This window comes from Triticum dicoccoides, chromosome 2A, assembly GCF_002162155.2.
Source record: "Triticum dicoccoides isolate Atlit2015 ecotype Zavitan chromosome 2A, WEW_v2.0, whole genome shotgun sequence".
Classification (NCBI taxonomy): domain Eukaryota; kingdom Viridiplantae; phylum Streptophyta; class Magnoliopsida; order Poales; family Poaceae; genus Triticum; species Triticum dicoccoides.
In genome coordinates, this window is record NC_041382.1 from 702,717,150 (window position 1) to 702,722,649 (window position 5,500).

Genomic DNA, 5,500 nt, shown 5'->3' on the forward strand with positions numbered 1-5,500 from the left:
GCCCCTTACGGAATAGCGCATAAACTAGGGTTTAAGCTTCTGTCACTCTCGCAACCCATCATCTAATACATGATTTATTCCTTATTTAAAATTTGAAAATTCACTTCTTTATTTTATTAATTAGGATCCAGAAGAAGTAGTTTTTCTCCAAGGCCTGTTAGAGCTCTCTTCAACTCCACAATGCAATCCCTTAGGCCCAAATATGGTGAAGTGTCATGTAGTCGACGTTCACATGACACCATTAAGGAATCACAACATACATACCATCAAAATATCGAACACATATAAAATTCACATGATTACTTGCAACAAGATTTCTCCCGGGACCTCAAGAACAAAAGTAACTACTCACAAATGATAATCATGGTCAAGATCAGAGGGGTATTAAATAGCATATTGGATCTGAACATATAATCTCCCACCAAATAAACCATATAGTAATCAACTACAAGATGTAATCAACACTACTAGTCACCCACAAGTACCAATCTATAGTTCCGGTACAAAGATTGAACACAAGAGATGAACTAGGGTTTGAGAGGAGATGGTGCTGTTGAAGATGTTGATGGAGATTGCCCTCCCCAAGATGGGAGAGTTGTTGGTGATGATGATGATGATGATTTCCCCCTCCGAGAGGGAAGTTCCCCCAGCGGAATCGCTCCGTCGGAGGGCAAAAGTGCTCCTGCCAAAGTTCCGCCTCCAGATGGCGGCGCTTGGTCCCGAAGTCCTCTCCTTATTTTTTTAGGCCAAAATGACTTATATACCAGAAGAGGGGTGTTGGTGTCAAAACCGGCGGATCTCAGGTAGGGGGTCCCGAACTGTGCGTCTAAGGCGGGTGGTAACAGGAGGCAGGGGACACTATGTTTACCCAAGTTCGGGCCCTCTTGATGGATGTAATACCCTACGTCCTGCTTGATTGTTCTTGATGATATGAGTATTACAAGAGTTGATCTACCATGAGATCGTAGAGGCTAAACCCTATAAGCTAGCCTATGGTATGATTGTATGTGTTGTCCTACGGACTAAACCCTCCGGTTTATATAGACACCGGAGGGGGCTAGGGTTACACAATGTCGGTTACAAGGGAGGAGATATACACATCTGTATTGCCTAGCTTGCCTTCCACGCCAAGGAGAGTCCCATCCGTACACGGGACGAAGTCTTCAATCTTGTATCTTCATAGTCCAACAGTCCGGCTGTCTGGAGACCCCCTAATCCAGGACTCCCTCAGTAGCCCCTGAACCAGGCTTCAATGACGATGAGTCCGGCGCGCAGTATTGTCTTTGGCATTGCAAGGCGGGTTCCTCCTCCAAATACTCCATGGAAGAGTTTGAACACAAGGATAGTGTCCGGCTCTGCAAAACAAGTTCCACACCCCACCGTAGAGAGAATAATATTTCCACAAATCTAATCTGCTGACTTGTTTAGCAACATCACATCATGTCGTGGCTCGGTCATTATTCAAACCATTTTCCACAACCAGCACCGCACATATCGTGAGGCGGTTTTCTTGACACGTCTTGTCAAAGTAGAGATTGTGTTCCCCTTATTATGGGATTCTTGTCAATACGGGCATGGGTAACCCAACCGCGCCATCAATTACGACGCTTGGGGAATAAGTGATTTTGCCAGGCAAGTGGGGAGGCGCATTGCCTCTTCCGCCCTTATAAAGGGATTAGGATTCACTCTTTTTACCCACGCCTTCTTCCTCCTTGCTTACCCATCCTCGCACACTCGAGCTCCAGCGCCCAAGTTCGCGTCTTTCTTCTCAAACCACTCCAACATGTCCGAAGCGGGAGGCAAGTGGATGGTCTCCTCCGTCACGGGGGAGAACATCACAAAGTTATGGGAAGCCGGATATCTGGCTGCGGATATCGCGCACCGGCTGCCAGATGCAGGGCAGATCATCCCTACGCCCGAACCCCATGAGAGGGTAGTTTTTCTTACTCACTTCGTCCACGAACTGGGATTTCTCCTCCACCCGTTCGTCCATGGGCTCATGTTCTACCACGGGCTAGATTTCCATGATCTAGCCCCCAATTTTATCCTCAACATCTCGATGTTTATCGTCGTGTGCGAGGCCTTCCTCTGCATCAAGCCCCATTTTGGTTTGTGGCTGAAGACCTTCAATGTCAAACCGAAGGTGGTGGTCGGCCGACAAGCAGAGTGCGGAGGCACCATGGTAGGCAAGATGCCTAACGTCACCTGGCTCGAAGGCTCCTATGTGGAGACCATAAAGGGGTGGCAATCGGGGTGGTTCTACATCACCGAGCCGCGCGACACCAACTGGGCGGTGGCCCCCAAATTTTGATCCGGAATCCCCACGCGGTTCACTTCCTGGAAAGAGAAGGGCCTTTCCTGGGGTTCTTCGGTAGAGCTGACCGGGACTCCAGACCTGCATCAGGAACATGATGAGCAAGAAAATCAAGCTTGTCAATGTGGTCCAGGTCATGCTCTTCCGCCGGATTCTCCCGTGTCAATGACGGGCATTCAATTTGTGGGAGTTCGACCCGGCCAAGCACCAGGCGATGTGATAGCTCTACGACACGATGCACAAGGATGTCTGGAGGGTGCTGTTCAAGGGCGCTGAGGTACCTCCTTCCCTCACCGAGGACCGTGGACTCAGCGCAAAGCGCCATGCCAATATGGTAAGTTTCGATATCTCACAGGGTATTTATTAGCCCCAATTAAATCATGTGCGGGATCTAAGCTTCCATGTCATTAACAGGGCTGGATAAAGACAGCGGAGGAGCTCGAGTGCCCAGCCCCCCTGCCTGAAGATCCGGCAGATGCTCTCCTAATGGAGATGCTGGCTCCGGCACCTTACGAGGTGCCGGCAAAGAAGGCCAAGAAGAAGGCCACGGGGACTCGAAAGGGTCTCCGGCACAAGGTTGTATCGGACTCATCGTCTGATGACTCCGACGCGCACTCCTCCCATGAAAACAAGGAGGAGGAGGAGGAGGAAAGTTCTCCCCCCAGCCGGTGGAGACAAGAAAAGGAAGGCCAATCCAACCGGGGAGGCCGAAGGGTCCAAGAAGGGAAGGACCTCCCTCCGGACTGCTCCACGACGGCCGCCTACAGCGGCGACGAGTGGCTACCCAGGGTCAAGCCCCTGGCGAAGTCGTAAGTATCCGAAAACCATAGTAATTCATGGTATGTTTTATTGCACTGCTTCTCCTCATGCCGAACATGATTATGCAGTCCGTCCCGTGCCCATCTCGACGTATCTTCGTCGAGCGGTTCATTGGACTCGTCGGATATGAACAGCGGTTCTCTTCCGACCGCCCCCACCCCTCGCCCTACGGACAACGCCGAGGTGTTGTCTCAAAAGGCACCGAGCCAAGGGGAGGTAGTCTTGGGGGCGCCTCGAGGCGACCTTCCGAACCCTGGGTGCAAAGGGAGCAGGACTCCCATGGGCTCCAGGTTTGGTCCCCAGCCGAACACTGCACCAGAATCTTCGGTGGTTCCGGACTTCGATGGGCGACCCCCCGTTAAGGGGGGCAAGCCGCCCGTGCCGGTGTCCTCTGTCTATCCAGAGGCACCGGACATCTTGTTGGAAGCGCTTCACGGCGCTTCCATCGACGAAGAGCACCGCACTATCATGAGTGCGGTGATCGAGAAAGTTCAGTCCGCCAAAAACGGACTGACCGAAGCTTGCGCCAGCCTCCTAACAGGCTTTGAGGTAAGCAATCAAAATATAAGAAAATATTACTGCATAGATAGTAGCCCCTGATGCTATGTTCGGTGTTCGAGTAGAAAGGCCGAATAGAGGATCAAATGATGACTCAGGAATCTAATCAGAAAATATCTATGTGTATGTGCGGGCTTCACTACTGGCCGATGTCGCACGTACTGCGGAGGTCTCTGCACTGAAGCAGGACCTGGAGCGGTCCGGGAATGAGCTCGGCCTTACCAAGAGGCAGCTCGAGGAGAAGAAAGGTAAGCAATACCTTGTCTATATATAAAAAAGAAGTTCAGGTGTAAAGTAATAGGATCATCATGAATTTGCCAGGGGCCATGACCGAAGTGGCGACCCTGAAGAAGGCGCTGTCCGAGGCCGAAGACAAAGCGGCCAAGGAGTGTATTGAGCAGGAGAAACAAGAAGCCCGAGTGGGCGAGGTGCAGCGGGAGCTCAAGGCTCTCGCCAAAAAAACACGAGTCCTTGGAGCTTGACTCTAAGACGCGAGAGTCCGAGCTTGCACGGGCACTTGAAAGCGCTCGGAGCGCCAAGGCTGAAGCCCACAAGGCCCTCCAGGAGATTGATGCGGTGAAGAAGATAGCAGCGTGTAAGGCATTCATTATGCAAAGCAAGCACGTGGAGGAAACTTTCCTTTTACTTACCAGAGTTCGGAGCTCTCTAGGAGCGTTCGCAGATCTTCCCCGCAGTGTGCTGGATGCCTCGGAGTTTTACCAAGCTCAGGAGGGGAGCTTGACGAAAAAGTTGTTCTGGTCTCAGTATACTGGGACCGAACACCCAATGCCCTTGAGCGACCAGCTGAAGCAATTGGTCGAGCTTTGAAAGGATCGAGAAGAGGTGTCTAGAGGGGGGGTGATTAGACACTAGGTGCTAAAAGTTGAAGTTTTTAAATTCTTTAGGTTGAAGTGGATTTTTGGCACAAGTTTAACGAACACAATACATATCAAGCAAGCATGCAAAGAGTATATGAGCAGCGGAAAGTAAAGCATGCAACTTGCAAGAATGTAAAGGGAAGGGTTTGGATGATTCAAACGCAATTGGACACACAGATGTTTTTGTCGTGGTTCCGATAGGTGGTGCTATCGTACATCCACGTTGATGGAGACTTCAACCCATGAAGGGTAACGGTTGCGCGAGTCAATGGAGGGCTCCACTCACGAAGGGTCCACGAAGAAGCAACCTTGTCTATCCCACCATGGCCATCACCCACGAAGGACTTGCCTCACTAGCGGTAGGTCTTCACGAAGTAGGCAATCTCCTTGCCCTTACAAACTCCTTGGTTCAACTCCACAATCTTGTCGGAGGCTCCCAAGTGACACCTAGCCAATCTAGGAGACCACTCTCCAAGGAGTAACAAATGGTGTGTTGATGATGAACTCCTTGCTCTTGTGCTTCAAATGATAGTCTCCCCAACACTCAACTCTCTCTCACAGAATATGGATTTGGTGGAAAGAAGATTTGAGTGGAAAGCAACTTAGGAAGGCTAGAGATCAAGATTCATATGGTAGGAATGGAATATCTTGGTCTCAACACAAGTGTAGGTGGTTCTCTTTAAGAAAATACAGGTTGGAAGTGTAGGTTTGTTCTGATGGATCTCTCCACGAATGAAGAGGAGGTGGAGGGGTATATATAGCCTCCACACAAAATCTAACCGTTACATATAACTTTCCAAACTCGGTGGGACCGAATGGTTAAACTCGGTCGGACCGATTCAGCAAAGCTAGTGACCGTTAGGGTTTTCGGTGGGACCGACGTGCAACTCGGTAGGACCGATATGATTAGGGTTAGCGCATAACGTAATCT